Source organism: Toxorhynchites rutilus, chromosome 3 (assembly GCF_029784135.1).
Source record: "Toxorhynchites rutilus septentrionalis strain SRP chromosome 3, ASM2978413v1, whole genome shotgun sequence".
NCBI lineage: Eukaryota > Metazoa > Arthropoda > Insecta > Diptera > Culicidae > Toxorhynchites > Toxorhynchites rutilus.
In genome coordinates this window covers 270,510,164-270,531,346 of record NC_073746.1, presented here as the reverse complement: position 1 = coordinate 270,531,346, position 21,183 = coordinate 270,510,164, and the positions used below count along the sequence as shown (strand labels likewise).

General features: G+C 36.8%; 1 protein-coding gene and 1 long non-coding RNA gene across 5 annotated transcripts in view; one reads left to right on the top strand and one right to left on the bottom strand.

Annotated features, from left to right (window-relative positions):
* The window catches only part of LOC129779233 (protein peste), a 29,225-nt gene extending 14,136 nt beyond the window's left edge, over positions 1-15,089 (bottom strand). For 3 of the 4 annotated variants that reach the window (XM_055786595.1, XM_055786596.1, XM_055786593.1), the window contains exon 1: positions 14,394-15,089. The gene's annotated coding sequence lies outside the window, so the exon portion shown is untranslated. The remainder of the gene's footprint in view (positions 1-14,393) is intronic. The other variant, XM_055786594.1, reaches the window with a different exon arrangement.
* On the top strand, positions 11,320-13,204 carry LOC129779235 (uncharacterized). The gene is made up of 3 exons (XR_008743596.1): positions 11,320-11,453; positions 11,521-11,807; positions 11,874-13,204. It is a non-coding gene; the product is annotated as an uncharacterized LOC129779235 (long non-coding RNA).
* Positions 15,090-21,183: the final 6,094 nt, after the last annotated feature.

The following is a 21,183-nucleotide window of genomic DNA, read 5'->3' as shown; positions in this document are numbered from 1 at the left end:
CTTCAACTCACACGAAGATTTTGTGGGTTCTATAGATTCTATTCAAAATTTCCAAAGTCTAATCCTGCGTCCTTAGATTTGATGTATTGTTCTGGGCATATATTATCCAAGGAGTAAGATAAAAATTTCTGGTTTCCTAATGGATCTGAGTAAATTCAATAGCAAAACGTAGTTCAAATTAAGCAAAATAGATTTGCTCGTCGAGTCGTTCAAATGATGTAAAATTCGATTCGCTGTTTGGTTTCGTATTTAACTTGAAAATTAAAGAACATGTTCAGTTCGTTGAACATCCGCAGACTGCGTTCAACGACGGATTCCAGTGAGAGCGAGCTTGTTGCAGATAAGTTCAGAATATTCAATGATTTGAGCTCTACTACAGGTCGGACTCGAAGAAAACAATTTTTCCATTAATGTATGAATGTCAAACATTAATAGAAAAATAGCTATTATGTATTGGATTCGAAAATTAACGTTGAAAGTGAAATTGCGATTATATATAATCGAGTCCGACCTGTATTTGCTGAATTTAGTTCAACTCAATGCAACTTGATAGATCTATAGAATGTATCTTTCATCTGAAACTTATTTTCATCAAAACTTCAAACGACAATAGCTAAAATTTTGAGGATTCCCAGTTCGGTAGACTCATCAATTATGATTGAAGAGTGCGAATTTTCAATTTTCTCCAAAGGAATAGTTTTCAATGCTCGGATTGTTAGAATCCCTAACCAGGTTGGCTGCCTCATTTGTGTAGACCGCAATGCCTGTTCCTAACATTGACTATACCGATTATTCATTTGACAATTTTATAATTATCTATACAGTTTTAGATGATTAGGGAGTGTTCAAATCGATTGCAATATATATCGACATCTCGTAAATTCATCAAGAAATGATAAGCTCTCGAAATCGAGAATTTTCGTGAAGTGATCAGAAAAAATTCATTGAATAAAAATAATTGTTGTATAAAATCGGAACCTTATCTTTAAAAATCTGTAAATTCTATATGAAATCCTGAAAATCTGTAATCTGTATCTACAGATACTTGGCTTTAAAAAATCTAAAAAAATCTGTATAAATATAGATTATTCTGTAAATTTGGAAACCCTGTTTTCAATGCCTGCTTGATCAATGCAGTCCGTAAGGTTTGATAGAAGACATCAAAGTCATCATTAACTGTGTCACAACCTCGAGTAAAATGATTATTCATATATGGGAATGAATCTGCGTATACGAAACATCTTTCTGCAATCCTTCCAATCAGGGCTTCAAGCAGCTGTTTCGAAATTTCTGATGGTTGCTCTGATAGCTGTTCTAGTGCAAATTGCAATCTGACGTTAGCTTCATAAAGCTGCATTTCTTCCGCAATAGCAGTTTAACAGCGACCAGAACTGGTTCGAGGGCATCAGCCAATTCCTTTATCGCTGTCAGTTCTTCATCGCTGAAACTTTCTCCGTGTGCTGCCAGCTAAATTGAAAACATCTCTCACGCGTCTGCAACGCTGGAAGCTTGGAAAAGTGCTCCTTGCACATGGTGTTCTGACTAATTCTCAAAACTGTTCGAATACTGGGCACGATATCTCCCAAGCTACAGTACCTTTGAAAGACAGAATTTCCCAGCTGGGAGCGAGTAGACAGAAAATTAATAAACTGATCTCCTTCGAACACAACTCAGTTCTAATTCAAATGGAACCTTCCGTCCGCCAAAGGGACCCTCTATCGATGCATCTTGTCGTGCTCTATCTACCCCTCTTTTGTAGCGATTAGACCAAATGCTCTAATCGAGTGATTTAATTATCGCTTATGCAGATGATATCGATGCCGTTGTCACCAGTATCAATAAGCTCCACGCGAAGCGAGATTTGTGCGGAGTCTCGAGAGTATAGATTTCATGCAAAATTGATGTTAATTTTGTGAGGAGCTATAAATCACCGGCATTTTGGTTTGTTGGTCAAAACAGTGAAAGTAATAAAGCTACTCACATTAACGGACATAGCGACTATTTATCCTACTTTTATACACCATTCCTATCAAGCTTTTATCTCAGATTTTCGTGAAAACTGGTAGTTTTTTTTCTTCATCCCAAAATATTAGTATTTTTTTTGACGTAGAACTACGTCTTTCATTAAGGGTGCCAAATCAGTAAACAGGTCACTTTTTTATGGAATAAAGTTAACGTTAATAACTATGTCTACCGCGAACGGAGTTTGATGATTTACATACCAAATGAATCGGAAATACGCTAATATTTATTTCTTTATGCTATACATCAAAATCCCCTGGTGTGTGTGAACGGTTTAAATTGATGAAAACTTGAATCATTTCCATTTCCCCATACATTTGTTCTACTCATTTGTGAGCGTCCCTACCTATGCCATCAATAACGAGCAACTTATCGGCGAATAACGAAGGGGAATGATTTAAAGTCTCCGTGAACAGAAAAAAAAAGAAGAAGAACAAAGGGAATATTTGCCTAGAGCATAAATATTGGATCTTGCTGAGGCAATTTTTTTTTAGAGACGAGTGAACTGAAAAGTTTAAGCCTCTTTAAAACAAAGGATGGAATGGAAGGCAAACTTTCAGTATCGTTCTAGATACGAAGCAATGAACATCGCTTGTTCTTTTTTGTTTTGCGTCATCACATATCTTCGTTTCGGATTAAGCTGTGGACGCAACCAGATTACCTACCCGCTGATGTCTCTGCAATCATGACATCAAACTGACACCACTTCATTAAGGTTCTGAACTACACAATTGTTTGGGGAATCATCAAAATAGGCCAATCGACTCACCAAGACAATAATTGTTCCGGAATTTGTGATTTTTGATTTGGTTTCACATGACAGTAGCAATACTACCTCCATCAAGGATGACTGATAAGCTTAGTTGACTGATAAGCTTAGTGAGAGCGGAAATATTAATAGAAAGGGCTTCTGTTGAGAAAAGCGCAAAGCGGAGATAAGTGTGTGTGTATATTTAGTTGCTTCAAGTCATCGATATATGGCTTTGTGTGCTTCATAACCCCTATGTACAAACAGCACATCCTCGCTCTGCTAAAACTCCATTTGTGTCTGCTCCCGTGTGCATTAGTTCTATCGCGATTATTTGGTGGTGCAAATTATGCAGCCTCGATAATAAATATAAACAAAAAGGGAGGCAGCGGAAGAGGAATATTTGCGCTAGGGTATGAATAATGGATGTCTGCTGAGACTAGTATTCAGACTGTTTCTTTATTCGAAGTAGTTAGCATCGCTTGTTTTCCGTCATCATAAGGGCTTCGTTGATGCTCTTGTGTCAATTGTATGTCAATTGACGGTATGGCGAAGCAGGAGTTAAGGTTGTGCGCCACATAATTATTTGAAGAATATCAAGCTAAACCATAGTGAATGTCGTGCTAGAATGTTGTGAGTTATTTGGGTTCGCGTTCCAATCGCAACACTGTCTTCAACAAGGATGGCATTTGAAGCAATGCAACTCTTTTCGTGGTTATTGAGATTAACAAACAGAATTTATTTCGCTTATTTAGTTACCAAGAAGCAAAACTTTATCCATTAAGGATAACAGCTGCGCTGATCTCGAGCATGAGAAAGTAATGCATTTTTTTTCGAGGCCACTAATATTAACACAAGCGTTTCTTTTGAGAATAGCGCAAAATGGTGAGAAGTGTTTATATTCTGAGGCCACTGGAATAGAGATTGAGGTAAATTTTAATGCATTGACATGAGTGCGACATGCGATCAGCTTGTGTATTGTTCTGCGGGGACAAGAATGAATCATCAATCAATTATCGTCAACTTATTCTACAATAAAAAAAATTATAAGAGGTTGTGTCCAAGATACAACCTCTTTATTGACGTAGAACTACGCTGTTATTTTATATAAGTCGCTTGTTAATAACTTCGGATATTATTTTATAATGCTGTAAAATTTTAGAAATAACTGTTTAGTAGAAAGGATTGATCGCCCTGAAATGTTTTTTTATTGTAGAATCAATTGACGATAATTGATTGATGATTCATTCTTGCCGTCGCAGAACAATAGACTAGCTGATCGTATGTCGCAATTTGTTTCATATTATTGCATTGAAAATTTACCTCGAACGATATTCCGGTGGCCTTTTTCGCAATTGACATAAACTTAGCTACAGTCGATTATATGCTTGTTGTAACAGCACCATTATTCCACATCTCATAACTACATCAATATAACATTGGCATCGCATGGAAAAAAATACAATGACAATACTTGCAAGTATCAAATATCATGCTACATGTTATTCAGTATTGCCTCAGTGGATGGCGTCAGTTTGATGCAATGATTTCAACGCCAGAGACATCAGCGAATGAATAACTTGGTCGCGTCCACAGCTCAACCCGAAACGAAGGCATGTGATGACGCAAAACAAGAAAGAACAAGCGATGTTCATTGCTTTGAAAACAGAACGAGACTGAAAGTTTGCCTCAGCGAGATCTACTGTTTATACCCTAGGAAAATATTCCCCTTCGTTCTTCTTCCTTTCCTTTGTTCACGGAGACTTTATATCTTACGATTCTCCATTCGTTGCTCGTCGATATGTTAATCGTTATTGATAGCTCTGTTCGGAAAAGCACAGTAATCAGCAGGACAAATGTATGGGAAAATGGAAACGCTTATAGTTTTCGTGAATTTTTACCATTTGCACACCAGGGGATTGTGATGTATAGAATATTAAACAGATCTTAGGGAATTTCCGATTCGTTTGGTATGTAAATCGTCAAAATCCGTTCGCCGCAAAAATAGTGAGGGGGCTCAGTTCCATTTTAGGGTGGTTCGAAAAAACAAATTTTAGCTTTTTTCCCAAAAAATAACTTTTTCCAAAAATTCATTACTATTGAACTGCTGGACCGATTCGGGTGATTGACATATTGAATAAAAGCCAATGCCAATTACAGCTTTAAAAAAAATATTACAAATATTGGTGCACCCGTGGCCGAGTGGTTAGCGTTACACATTATCATGCCGAGTGTTCGGGTTCGATTCCCGTTCTGGTCGGGGGATTTTTCGTCAAAGAAATTTCCTTCGACTAGCACTGTGGTCATGCGTATTCTAGAGCTTGCCCCTCGGAATACATTCAAGGCGTGTTATTTGGCTTAAGAAATCTCAACTAAGTATTAATAAATGACGCAGTTAATGCATACGTTGAGACGGCAAAAGTTCCACAGGGAACGTTAACGCCATTCAAAAAGAAGATGTTTTGTAATTATTGATTGTATTTGTTTTTTATTATTTACTTGGCTTTGGGCTAGTGGACGCCATATTTTTTTATACTTGAAAGCTAAGGTTTATCTTTGCAAAAATGACTTTTTACAAAAATTCACAACTTTTGAACTACTGGACCGATTCAGATTACCGACATGAAATTAGGAAAATCGAAAAAAAATCATCAGGGTTTTCAAAAAATATATTGAAAAAAATATAATGAAAACTTTAAGTGCTTTGAGGCACCCCATAAATCATGTACGATCGAGCAGAAATTTTGCATATTTTGGGCCAATAAAAAGAAAGAACATGGTCGGTTTTTAAAATTCGATGAAGATTTTTTTCCATACATCCATTGTCATCCTGCTGTATATATTTCTGGAAACTCAAAACATGAGGATTGGAATGGTATGAGGTTGTTACTAACTGTTTCCACGATACGTAGTTTTCTAGCTACGCATCGGCACTTAGTAAATGATATGTGACTTACTTTCGATCTCTTACCGCCATAACCTGTTCGTCTGGTATTGATTATGTATTTTATATTGGCTCGCGATATGAACATTCTGGAAATTTTTTCCATACGGACAGTTCAATGTTCTAATTTGATGAGCGACACACTCTAAAAACAGCACGAGCTAAATCCAGATATGAATACATACGTTTTTAGCTTACCAGTTGAATAGATATGAAACCAGAATTTGCCAACAAAAGATTCTGACTTACTGGCAAAATTTACTTGCTTAGACATCAGGCAAAATATTTCAACTCAAAACAAGACACGTTTTACTCTGCCGCATAGGTTTAAAGAGCTTTGAACATGTCGCCCTTTGTGCCCGGTATGTATGATTTGCGACCAGAATTGATTTTCTGGTTGTACCAGATTACACCTTACACCTGATCCTAGCAAACACACAACATTGTCTTCTTTCTCAAGCGATGTAACCTTGCGGTCGATGTGGCCAATTGACCGGGGTCAACGTATGTTCTCGTGCGTTTGGGATACTTAAAATATACCCACTTTTCATCCACTGTCAAGGTCCGATGTAGAAATGATCTTTTTGTCGTATTATCTATAAAGTTTTTGCCGCTCTTGTCACTACATCCTAAATAATCGCATCTAAGCACAATGCCTATGTGAGCTTACTTACGATGATATCTGCGGCACCCGTTATGAATATGAGCAGGGGTAAGACAGACAGTGTGGATAAGATGAACAGGTGATTGATTTGTTACATTATACATTTAAAATTTCTGTTAATGAGAACCCCTTCTACATGCTATTCTATAATATCTATAATATTCGAACCACCCTATGATAATGAACACGGATGTAATTTTTGACATAGAACTACGTCTTTCAAGAAGTGTGCCAAATCAGAAAATAGGTCACGTTTTTATGAAATAAAGTTAACAGTAATAACTATTTTCACTGTGAACAAGTTCTCTAAGATTTGTAATTATTTGATATTACAATTCGTTAATCTCTAAACGGTTTAAATTCATGAAAACTGGAAAAACTTCCTTTTTTCCCATACATTTGTTCTGCCGATTTGTTTACTAACCCTACCCGTATTTCAAATGCTTATAACTCGAAAGTTCCTTAACAGATCAGAGAGATGTTTGCATCAATTGATAGGAAATATTTCTAGGCGTCTATCACAATTAATACAATGTTATTTTTCATGAGATGAACAACAGAATAACTGTAGAATGTCAAGCGTTATCTGAACGTCCTGCCAAATTTTTATTGGACCGATTTACGGTTTCCCCAGCACAGACTTCAAAATCGATGTACCTGTGGAAATCCGTTTTGCAAATATACATGCAAGTCGGGGATATTTTTTCCCACTTAGCTGTGTTTCGCTAACACGGACTTCAAAATTAATGTGCCTGGGGGAATCCACTTTGTAAATACATGCAAGTCGGGGGTATTTTTTGGTGTTGAGTACTTTTGTACTCTCTTGTCTTTGGGCAGACCGGAATATGTTTCCTTAAAACGTACTTTTAAACTGAGAAGCTTGGGAAAGTCGTCATTTCAGATACTAGAGGTGAATGAACTTTCGCGGTTCGAGAACTACGTAAACATGGGATGTGCTATAATTTCAGAGGAAAATGTAAAATACATTGATCGTTTGACAATTCTGTCGTTCACATATTTTGGTAGTCCTAAGCATCATATCAAACGTAAAAGGACGTTCATCAAATTTATTTGTAACGAAGAACTAATCTATTACAAAAAAATCGATGCATTCTAAAATAATATTCGAACAACGTTTCTTATCGTAGTGGAAGGTATTTTTGTTCGAAAGGGAAAGCTTATGAGCTTATATGCTTATATTAGTTACCTTTATTATCATATGTTATCTTGTCAGTCACCGGTGACTGACGCACCTGAGCGAAAACTCGGTGTCAGTCACCGGTGACTGACGTGGCAGTCAACGTATTAACCGATTATTTCGAATAACAGTATATTGAATTGTAAGAAACTGCATTCAAGTTATGAGAAACATGAGTATCCAAACATACATTTGAAGTTCTTCTTGAAGTGTATTCCGTTTGGGTTAGAGGAAATATGAGTTTTCCACAGCAATTGGGAATTTTTTGACTCAATCGTATCTTTTGAAAAGGGCGTATCGATTTGAGTAAGAGAAATCTTTGATAATTTATATCTCAAAAACTATGAGTCGTACCGAAATAGTGTCTTAGAAAGAGTTATAGAGTATTGTTGGCTTCATTTGAAAAAAATATACACTGAGAAGAAAAATTAGTGCTCTTTTTTATTATAAAATTAAAATTTAAATAAAATTTTAATTTGCGATATGAACAATAAAATTTTAATTTGCGATATCAAAAAATATGTATTTTTTTTAAATTTTTTTCAATTTTTTCATATAAAATAGAAGTCATGTAGAAAATTTAAAAAATGGGCCCAAGATGGTAAAACTATTTTTGACGAAATTTGTGGAACATCGAATTTTTAGGAATTTTCGAAACTTCGAATTTGTGTATGTTAACAATCATTTTTAGCCACAAATTATGAATTCTGATGTGATTTAAAACAAAAAAGGTTATTATCAATCTCCTTCTAAATGCAACTATTCTCGAGATATTTAAAAAAATATTTCTAATTTATTGTCCTTTTTATAGTAAATAATCTCTATTAATATGTTTGTCGTGTTATACCGTCATGTTCATGCGATTTTATGAATTTTCTTATTATTTCCAACAATTTTTTGATTGATTGAAGTTTGTATTAAAATAAAAAAGGTTTTTTAGTTTCGCTACGTTTTGTATTAACCCACATGTCTTCGAATGTTTCGTAACGTAACTCCTAAACATATATCTTTACCATAACGATGTATTTGGAAAAGTTGTTGGAAATTGTAAGCGAATTCATAAAATTTCATGAACATGATGGTATAACACGACAAACATATTTAAAGGACCTATTTACTATTAAAAAGACAATAAATTACAATTTTTTTAAATATCTCGAGAATGGCTACATTTAGAATAAGATTCATAATAACCTTTTTTGTTTTGAATAACATCAGAATTTATAATTTATGATTAAAAATGACTGCTAACATACAAAAACTCGAAGTTTCAAACATTCCTAAAAATTCGATGTTCCACAAAGTTCGTCAAAAATAGTTTTACCATCTTGGGCCCATTTTTTAAAGTTTCTATATGACTTCTATTTTATATGAAAAAATATAAAAAATATAAAAAATACATATTTTTTTATATCGCAAATTTGAATTTTATTTTGTAAATAAAAAAAAGAGTACTAATTGTTCTTCTCAGTGTATATTTTTTTCAAATTAAGCCAACAATACTCTATAACTCTTTCTAACATACTTTTTCGGTACGACTCATATTTTTTGAGATATAAATTATCAAAGATTTCTCTTATTCAAATCGATACGCCCTTTTCAAAAGTTACTTCTTCTTCTTCTTGAATGGCGTTCACGTTCCCTGTGGAACTTTTGCCGTCTCAACGTATTTACTAATTAGCGTCATTTGCTAATACTAAGCTAATACTAAGTTGAGATTTCTTAAGCCAAATAACACACCTTGAATGTATTCCGAGGGGCAAGCTCTTGAATACGCGTGACCACAGTGCAAGTCGAAGGAAATTTCTTTGACGAAAAATCCCCCGACCAGAAAGGGAATCGAACCCGAACACCCGGCGTGATAATGGGAGACGCTAACCATTCGGCCACGGGTGCACAAAGTTACGCTTAAGTTCAAATGTTACGCTTGAGTCGAAAAATGAACCTTGATGATGTATTTGGAAAAGTTGTAGGAAATTATAAGCAAATTCATAAAATTTCATGAACATGACGGTATAACACGACAGACATATTAGAAGGGATTATTTACTATAAAAAAGACAATAAATTAGAAATATTTTTTTAAATATTTCGAGATTGGCTACATTTAGAAGAAGATTGATAATGGGCCTTATTCCCGTATCCACGTACACTTACGTTCCCACTACGCTTACATCTCACTTCACTTTGTTGTACTCATTCCCGTTTCGTGAAGTGTAAAAATGAACTTCGTGTAGAAAATGGAGTTGATACCAAAATGACCCTGTGTTCATTTCCAATGTCGTTTCTAATGGCGCGTTTACATTCGGGAGATCTATAGCTATAGATAAATTTCATCACACGGAAATAGATGTAAACGGGTGAGAATATGTATGATACTCTTCTTCTAGGTATATATAACCACTATGTATAGGATAAATTCAGGCATATGTGAACGCTGGTGAATTTCTCACTGGTGAGAAATCACTAAAGTTGGATGCAGTTCTACTTCATGTGAATAAATTCACTGAAAATGTGAATATATTCAGTATATAAGTTCGCGCTAGTGTAAACGGTTGATGCGATTTCTATAAATCTCATCATATTTATTCACATGAATATATCATGAGATTATACCCACCGTAAAAGAAACGTCAGTTGTATTTTGTTTTGTTTATCCTCGAGTTGTGTCGATACACCCAGAAAATGGATTACTAAAAAACGCTTCCAGATCTTTTCTAATGCAAACAGTAGAATGTACAAATTTTCTGTAAATATTACCAATCGTTTGTAATGCGGGCGCTACACGATTCGTCCAACGTTTCACTCGAATGTTGGACTCAAACATTTGACTCGATGAATCGACAAATGTTGTGACCAAGGCACCTAGAAGTATATCCTAAGGTGAGGCCGTTTCATCACTAAGTTGGTTAGGGAGCGGTATATGAAAACCAGTACGGAGGAAAGCAGAAGGGAATTTTTTTGCTTGAAGCGTGAAAGAGACAGACTGATCACGAGCGAGCTTGGGCACATGCGTTTTGTGTTTTGTTTACAAACAAAACACAGTAGACTTCCAAGATGGCTGAAGAGTGGTTTTAGCAAGTTGGCCCACCTTAGGATATACTTCTAGGCGCCTTGGTTGTGACGAATGTGCTGCTACACGGTGAAGTGAATATTCGATTCAATGCAATCGGTCCAAACAATCGGTGAGTATTTGGATCGAATGTTTGTTGTTTTTATTTACCATCAAAAACGTTAGGAAACTGAATGATGATGCGAGTATTGAAATTGCTGCCATAGCAATTGTACTGATATCAGGATGTAAATTAAAAATGCTTGAAATCAACATTATTAAACTGCAATATTTTGCCGAATATTTTGAATTTTATGAATCAATTTCATAGTTCCTTCATCTAAAACTTGTAAACAAACCAATCTGTCAAGGATAGATTCGGGCGAATTGTGTAGCGGTGTATCGGATGTAATCGAGTGTCGAATGAACGAATGACAAAAATCCTTTGACTCGCGTTGGAAGGTAATCCACAACAAACGGATTACCTTTCAACGAGAATATTCGACGCTCGACATTGGAGGCTCGTAATTCGTCCTACACGATGCGTCTAACCATCGAGCGCCCAATATTCGGGGGTGTTCGTAGCATCGTGTGGCGCCGGTTTAAAATGAATGTCAGATGCAATACACATCCCTACCAACGATGGATTCATTTTACTTCGCGGTATTAGTAACTTTTACGATTGTCATTACTGGCAACCGCGAGGAAAATGTAAATATAACTTCATTAGCCTAATTACCAAGTTGTTAATTGAGTTGCACGGTACTACTTTCCAATATTTATTTCTTCACAGAATAAGGTCGTATTCAGTCAAATTCGGGACAGGTAAGTAATATTCGTGAAAATCAATTCAATTTATGTTCTTTATTTAATATTGATACATATTGGATAGCAATGATTTGTGCTCGTCTGCTGCGGGAGAATGCGGAGACATTACTTCAATAATAAGGAATCAGGGTACTTCGATACACAAGCCCTGTCGAGTCCTAGTTCTGCATTTATGCTGTTGGATTTGGTCAAGGACAACTTCATAAACGTTTTGCAGACGATTGTGATCGGTGGTTCAATCAATTGGAATAAGCCTCACATAATTCCGCCTGGGTTTTGTCAGCTTCGTGATATCTCCCGAATGTGTTTGGCTGAGAAGTAATTACACGCTGGTCCTGGGAGATGATAATGGTGAGAATTGAGTAGTCTGTCGTAGCTATTTGTAGTAATAATTGCGTATTTTGTTCTAATTTGTAGCCATGGATCAGACCCAATCGATGCAGGATCAGATGTCGATAGTTTCTTCTTGTTATATGGCACTAACGTTCCTAGAGGAACTCCGCCGTCTCAACGTAGTATTACTTGCGTCATTTTCATTAGTACTTAGTTGAGATTTCTATGCCAAATAACACGCCTTGAATGCATTCTGAGTGGCAAGCTCTAGAATACGCGTGACCACAGTGCAAGTCAGAGGAAATTTCTTTGAAGAAAAATTTCCCCGACCAGAACGGGAATCGAACCCGAACCCCCGGCATGTTAGGTTTGACGCTAACCACTCGGCCACGGGAGCACATGTCGATAGTTTAGATAGTTCAATAAATGAATAAAGATACATACAAAAGCTCAATAAGTTTATAACAATATATGCATAAAGGTTGGGTTAACATAACATGTTTAGGGTATATGTTAAACCAACGTTGAACCGACTGCTTATACTAGGTTATACTGGCCGATTTGACATTTGTTTATCATAGTTATCGCGTAATATGTTTGCTAAGTATTGGTAATAAATTTACTGAGTATTGGTAACATTTACCAAAAAGCTCGTCATATATACCAACTTTTTGGGAGAGTGTATGATCGGCGATTATGATGAACTCGAGGAATCGCTGTTTATACAAAAAAGAGCGTGAAGTGTAATGTGCACCCGTGGCCGAGTGGTTAGCGTCCCACACTATCATGCCGGGTGTTCGGGTTCGATTCCCGTTCTGGTTGGGGGATTTTTCGTCAAAGAAAATTCTTCCGGCTTGCACTGTGGTCACGCGTATTCTAGAGTTTGCCACTTTAGAGTACATTCAAGGCGTGTTATTCGGCATAGAAATCTCAACCAAGTATTAATGAACGACGCTAGTTAATGAATACGTTGAGACGGCAAAAGTTCCACAGGGAACGTTAACGCCATTCAAGAAGAAGAAGTGAAGTGTAAACCAGAATAACATCGGTGGATGAACTAAGTGTATTGATAATGAATTCTACCAAATGTTTACAGTGGCGTGTATTCTGGAATAACGTTGTACTCACTACACATTGTTTTCACGTGTAGTGTATTCGGGAATAAGGCCCAATAACCTTTTTTGTTTTAAATCACATCAGAATTCATAATTTGTGGCTAAAAATGATTGTTAACATACAAAAAATCGAAGTTTCGAAAATTCCTAAAAATTTGATGTTCCACAAAGTTCGTCAAAAATAGTTTTACCATCTTGGGCCCATTTTTAAAATTTTCTGCACGACTTCTATTTTGTATGAAAAAAAAATATATATACATATATTTCGGATATTGCGAATTGAATTTTTATTTTGTAAATAAAAAAAAGAGTGTACACAGATTTTTTTTCTCAGTGTACATTTTTTTCATACTTAACCATCAATACTCTATAACTCTTTCTAAGACACTATTTCGGTACGACTCATAGTTTTTGAGATATAAATTATCAAAGATTTCTCGCACTAAAATCGATACGCCCTTTTCAAAAGTTACGCTTGAGTCAAAAAATTTCCAATTGCTGTGAAAAACTTATATTTCCTCCAACCCAAACGGAACACACACTTACATTGGAATCAAAAATACAAGTTTATAAAATCTGCATTTTCAGGACGATTTCATTTGGAATTGCTATACTGTATTATTTTCTAAGCAAAATTCTTGAACTGAAAAACTTTTGATACAGATGAAAGTCTGTGCATTCTACCGGACTAACCTCCGCTCTACAGGTTTTAGTTCGCAGTCAAATTTTTGTAAACCCCACCATTGTAAAGAAGGCAACTAAATGCTACTGTGTATATTTCTCAACAGTCCTCCTTTTCTTTTGCACTCGAATCAAATTTAAGCTTCAATCTTATTTGGCGCACTTTCATCGAAGAGTACTTTACAATATTTTAAGAAAATGAAAATAAAAACAAATGATTCCCGACGTGCGATAATACTCACAGGAAACTTTGCTTCTAATCTCATGTCGAGCATTTGTAATCGTAGGGCACTTATTGATAGTGTTATCAGTTTTATATTTCTTCATTACCCTTCATGATGTGGAGGGGAAGTATATATCAAGCAATTTATTACCATGTAACGCTGTTCCGCACATATCGCCCCCAAGACTCGCTTTAGACATCACCAGAAGTTATGTATAGATTACAAATAAACCGGTTTATTTTGATAGGAATTTCCATCTCCCTCTTCATCGCTAATATCAACTAAAAAAAAAAGAATGAATAACAAACAATCTGAAACTTGTCTACCGGGGATAAACACAAAAATTGCGTTGGCAAATAGAACAACGAAAACTTGTTATCATTGTGCTGACAAGTGGAGAGTTAATAACAAATACTAACCATTCGGTGAATTTGAACACCTGGCTGAGTTTTTTTTCCTCCTTTGGCTAATTGAGATAATGGGTTTATGATTACGATAACGGAATGTAAAAGTAGAAATACGCTACGATACGATTTAATTATCTGATACAATTTGAAGTATTCGACGTAGACGAATTAACTTACCACAAACAAAAGCTGCTGATGATCGTTGATTATGGAATTATTTCCAAAACTGTAACATCGAAATATTCAGCGGAGATCACGTGTTTCGGAAAGCGCGCTTTAGTCAACGCTACACTGCATTCTATGCCAAACCGAAACTAATGCAATCCAACGTGAAAGGCGGCCGGATGCGATGATAAGACACTATCAGATAGCCAGTATCACCAGTTGATTAGTGTCGTTGTTCTCTCGCTCAAGTCAGTAATCACAAAAACAGAAATAAACTTGGTTTAACGCGGGCCGGTCTCCCACTTTTCACCATTTCTTTTTCGCTTCTTTATCCCGACGCGATGATTCCTTGGCATCCATCCATTCAACGACAAGAACACGCAGAATGCACGCACCGAGAAATTTTACGCGACACGCAATTCCCTGTGAGGATTGTGTGATTTAGTTTTGTACGCTCCGATTAGACAAATGATTAGATAACATTGAACTCACTGGCTTTCTCTGAACCAGCTTTTCTCTGTGGAAATAATCACTCACGATGATGCAGTTTGCAAAACAATGTCCGACTAAATTGCGCCTGCTATGATCTCGCTTCGGGAAATGAGTTCTCTGCTTTTCACAACGCGTGTTTCAGAGCGCGCGTTTTCTGGCACATACACTCGCTGCGACGATCGTTCTAACACTGGCTGAGTGTCGTCGCGATGCGCTCGGTATAATGCTCGGGACTGATTGGGGCGGAAAGAGTATGTCGTTGGGAATGGGGAGAGTTCTAATGGGGTGTTGTTATGCTGCTGCCCACATATAATACTGCCGGCGATCGGAGAAAATTTTACCTAATAAGCTAAGACGAAATGTTGCCTGATATTGCGTTAGTAACCTCTCGAAGACACTTTTCGGCATATTACCGCTAGCGGAGGTTTGCCAAAAAGTATGTATATAATTGAGATAATTGCAGGTTCCACTCGTTCTGTATATTTCCATTTTAGAATAGAAACAGTATAGCATTCTTCGCACGTAGCGTCTACAAAATCCACCAAATTTCCATCATACAGTGATTTTTTTTCCAAAATATATATTTTATTAAGGCACATATGGCGTTAGCCTGACGGGGCCGGGAGTTCAATATTTTGACAATTTTTGTCTTACGACTATGTTAGTAATATGTAACCGATTACTCGCGGTTGGCTCGAGGTTAGTATTACAAAGATTCTCATAATTGAGATGTTGCAGTCTCCAGTGCTCTGTATGTGTGGCCGACACGGGATACTTCCTATTGGGGTGCAACTGACCATTAATCAGCGACGCCCCCCCTAGTCTGTACCTCATATCAATCGTGGTGCATCTCTCTTGACTCGAGGAATCCAGGGTAGAATGGTCACTGAGCGGTACAATCTTCAGCTCGTGTAGAGTTGTCATGAGCGGTACAACCTTTGGCTCTTGTTAAATGATCAGTGGACTGCACAACTTTTGACCTGTGTATCTGTAAAGAGTATGTGTATGTATTGCCGCGACTAAGTAAAAGTTTATCGATTGGATAGGAGGGATATGATACAGGGATACAACGGAGGAAACATCATTAAACGTTGACATCGGCGTTTCTGAGGAACAGGTATAGATGAAGCAGAAGATCAGGATCACGGCCACCTAAGATATCCCGGACGGAGATATCCGATTGTCTGCCTAGTGCCCTCAATGCTATGGAAAGCTGAGAGCGGGCAGCATGGAACCGGATACACGACCAGACAACATGCTCGATGACGTGGTAGCCATCGCCACAATCACAAAGACCCAAGACAAAGACCGAACTCATCTTCACTCCACATGCGCTGCCAACTTACGAGTGTGTACTGACGAGGAATGTGAAAAAATTCGTTATAAGTAATTTGCCTTTCAAAAAGTGTGCCTTCTGAAGCGCCCACCTTAGCTAGCGAGTCCGCTTTCGTATTCCCCGGAATCGAGCAATGAGAAGGAACCCATGCTAAGGTAATCTTGAATAATTTTTCGACCAGAACACTCAATAGATGTCTTATTCTTGTTAGGAAATAAGATGAGCGTTTATCAACTTTCATTGAGCGGATTGCCTCTATTGAGCTGAGACTGTCTGAAAAAACAAAATAGTGGTCGATGGGCAGTGTTTCAATGATCCATAGAGCATAGTATATCGCACTCATTTCAGCGACATACACGGAGCAAGGATCTTTGAGTTTGAAAGAGGCACTGGAATTTTCATTGAAGATGCCGAAGCCAGTGGACCCGTTTATGAATGAACCGTCAGTAAAGAACATTTTATCAGATCTAACTTTCCCATATTTTTCCGAAAATATCGACGGAATAACATTGGAGCGTAGATGATCTGGTATTGTGATGGTAAGAATAATAAATACACTCTAATATTATTAATTTAATTTCAATTAGTAACTTAGCGGTCGTATGTCAGCTTTCTCTCACCGAATTTTTCACCGGTCCGATGGTATGTCAGCAAGGAATCATACTAAATACCTTATTCAACCATGAAATACAGGGTCTTTCAGATTAAACGCTCACGCAAAAAAAAAATCGAACAACATCGAAGTCGTAATGTTAGAGTTGTGCATGAAGAATTCTGCTCACCTTTTAAAACGCGTTATCGAAAAAAGGGGTGGTCACATCGAAAATGTCCTAAAATAAGCTTTATTTTGTTTTTTTTTTAAATAAAAATCGGTTCACTTTTGTAGAAGTTAGTAAAATTTATTGCGTGCGCGTTTGATCTGAAAGACCCTGTAGTACATGTAATCAGGGTTTTCAAAAAAAATATGTTGATGCCAAATGTCTTCAAATTGCATAAAACGTCGAGAGTTATTGTCATTTTGATTTTCTTTGTAGAAAATCAACTCTCTGAGACGTTTTTTCGGGATACAATGAAAAACGTATGGTTTAGGATACCAATGAAAATGGCCATCTCGATTTTTCCAACGGGAAATGTTGATTTGCACGACAATATGCAAAATATTAGCTCAATCGGACCTCATTTTCAAGTGTCGCAGACGTCAAAATTTGATTTTGTTTTGTAACCGGAAAAATCACCCAAGGGGAGAGAGTACAAGAAATCGGGATTTAAAAATAATATGAATGATGCCTAATGTCACAAAATTGCATGTCGAGTCCCAGAGATTTCATGCAATTTGAAGACATTTTTTTCTCATTTGCTTGATCAGCTCCATGAAAAAAATGCGACAAATATCCTTAAAAATTAGCTGCCTTTCGTTATTCATTATTCCGATAGTTCCTTCTGCTGCCATTCCAACATAAAAATTCTTGCCGCTTTTCAAATGATCTTCAAATTTAATAGCATTGAAACATTGAAACAATGTAAGATTCCTCGCAGATATTAGTGAGGATTATCAAATAAAAATCTTTCAGTTCTACATGTAGCATCTTGAATTCAGTTTTTTCGGTCAGGAACAAACAATTTAATATGTTGATCTGGGGCAATACATACTCCAAAGAAAGCAACTGCAAAACTGCGTAAAAGTCGTCATGCCCCGTAATGATCCTTTGTTCAAATGTAAGAAATTTCACATGAGGAAAAAATCTGTACCAATCTGTAGTTTTTGACGAAAATCTGTACTCTGTACCGTACAGAATCTGTACCAAAAACAATGAAAAAATCTATACTTTTCCAAATAAATCTGTACGTCTGGCAGTAAGGGAGTCAAATCAGAAAACTTGTCACGTTTTTATGGAATAGTTTTACCGTGAACAACTATTTTTGAGGTCACCGGAAGATTATGGATTAAGGATGTCAAGGATGTGTCATGTTTAACATATCAGACAATTCTCAGAGAATTTCCTATTCGATTGGTATGCTAATCATCAATTCCTTACATTAACAAAAATTGGAAGCATGCCCACTTTCCCATATTTTTGTTCTGTGCATTTCTGTGCTTTCTATATCGAGGAACGAATGGAGTCATGAGGTATAAGTTTTATTCATATTAAATTAAAGTTACTTCGGGAGTGCCGCAAGGCTTTTTTCACACCACGTGTAGAATACATTTATTTCATTTTGGAATGCTTCAAAGTCGCTGTTATTTCCAATTCCCGCAAGAAGCTTCATGTCGTCAGCATATATCAGTACATTTATACGCTTAAGAATAAAGGAAATGTCATTAATGTACAAAATGAAAACAATCTTGGCCCTCTTGTTTTCATTTTGTACATTAATGACATTTCCTTTATTCTTAAGCGTATAAATGTACTGATATATGCTGACGACATGAAGCTTCTTGCGGGATGTGGAAATAACAGCGACTTTGAAGCATTCCAAAATGAAATAAATGTATTCTACACGTGGTGTGAAAAAAGCCTCTTACTTTAAGCCACAACTTAATGCAAAAAAAAAGACGGGTGGGTAATGTCGGGGACATAACCGGGATGACGTAGGACTATACAAAGGGGACAGCTTTTGCTAAATATATATTTCAAATATATTGTTTTATTTTCTTCTCCTTCGTGAATACCTACCTATCTACCTGAAAAATGGATTAGTTTACTGTTTACTCTTTATGAACATGTTAGGGGTTCTGAAAAGAACCTTTGGTGTTGTGTTTTTGCGTTTTTTTTTACAAAATGATTCTTGATTTTTTTCTGAAGGCTTTGTACTTATTAAATGTTCAACGCCGGGCATCTTTCGGCGTATGCACATATCGTACAATCAAAATGATGGCTGTGATAGAGAATACATTGGTGATCATCAGCTCATTCACTATCATATATTTCACTATTGAGCATATTATCGTACCTTAAACTGTGGTTTCGGAGACGAATGAATTGTAAGATTTGTAGTCTCCGCAAACAAAATAAATAAAAATGAAACAGAACTGAGGTTTTGGAGACGAACTCTACGATCTGTCGAGAAATAAACGAGCTATAAGCGTTCTGAAAAACCAACAGTAAATACAGGGACGGATGACCTTCGGATTAAAGTCCTTTAAAATAAGAACATAGCAGCAGGAAACACATAGCTCATCATGTTGCTCCTTAGTTATTTTTCTATACAATGCAGATGTAACGTCCGTCAATTTTCAACATCAGTTATCAACCAAAGAAAGCAGTTCTTGCTACCGAGAAATTTCGTTAATGCCATCCTGCATACAATGTGTTGTAATTTGAAGCCACTTTTAATTCGGAAACCATGTATGGGTTTGTGAAATGATCAATTTAAAAGACCTCAGCCTCCAATAAGCTCAAGAACGAGCATAAACAAAAATAATCTATTAATGTATTATGAAAAACTTTTAATAACTCTTCTTTGAAAGGTTTAATGGCCCTGAAAAGCGCCGTGTTTTACGGTGGCTGGTTTTGCCACCAAAGCAGTCTGTATAAACAAACTTTTTCCTTCTTCTACCTGCTGCGATTGCGTTTGCCACTCGCTGAAACTAGTTGTTGCCACCGAACCGAATGTGCTCTGTTCTGTAGGCGGGTTTTCTTATTGTCGTGAGCAGCTTTGCAAGCCAACTCGAGCACTCCGGCGGCCGAAATTCTATAACCGCTATTAGGTATACTGGTGCTCCGGCACCAATCCGTTGATGCGATGTGATGTGCGTTAAAAGGCAGCGATGGCAAAAAATACATTCATTACGATTTGTTCGCTCGTTGGATTCACATGCAGTTGTTTCTAACAAACACGAATGTACCGAAGACTAGTGGAATAATGGAAAAGCCGCCAAAAAGTTCGGCACGGCGCAGAAGAATATCTCGGAAACCGACAATAGGGAGGAGAATGAATCATATGCTATCTACATTATAAGGTGCTGAATCAGGATCATTCCGACACTGGTTTCTCATCGAAGGCGATGAGCGTCTTGAGCTTCGTCAATGCATCTTTGAGCGTATCGTAGCGGAAGCCCCGGGTCTGACCCACTACAATAAGCGGTCAACCATAACGGCGTAGGAAATTCAGATCACAATCAGTCTGTTGCTGCCCGGTGAACTTGCATGCGGTTTCCGAAGGTACCAAAGCGGTGAAGAAGTATACCAGCTCCAAATAAAGAGCGTTTTCCGACTGCTGATTCGGAAGCAAACACTAAAAAGAGTCCTTTTCAGGACCACAAAATCATCTTTAATCTAAAGAGTTTATTGTTTTGTTATCACTCGATATACCCATCTTGTTCGGCTAAACCTTCCTGTTTAGCGATTGCGTTTGTCACTCGCCACAGGATTCACAGTTGGAAAATTTCTTCCCATCCAGCTTGGGACATGTTGTACTGTAAATTACATTTAATGCGATATGCCGAAGCACCACTCAGTATCGCATTGGATGCGATTTCAACCTGTAACTGAACATTTGCGATGACAGTGGTAAAGCTTTCACAGTTGGAAAATTTCTTCCCATCCAGCTTGGGACATGTTGGGTCATAACTTGGACCCCGAACTACATGTTTACAAAAATGTCCAACTAAATATGTCGCATTACAGGTGCGTCCAATTAGCTAAATGTCGAACTAAATGTAAATTAGTGTAGTTTCAATCTAGAAGAAATTTAAGAATTGGTGAAAATTGAATAATCGAGAAAGTCTCCAACCATCAATAAGCTCAGCACAACTGCCAAATTCTCAAACTCATCATATTCTGGCAAACAAATTATGAAAAAATCAATTTGTGTCTAATTATTATTTTGGATAATATTTTAGAATGCATTGAACTGTATTTCGTAAACTCTTTTTTGAAAGGTATAAGCGCCGTGTTTTATGGAATGGTTCCAATTTAGAAAACTTAGTACTCGTGGTTTTGAATAAAAAACCATTTCGAACGCCCTCGATGC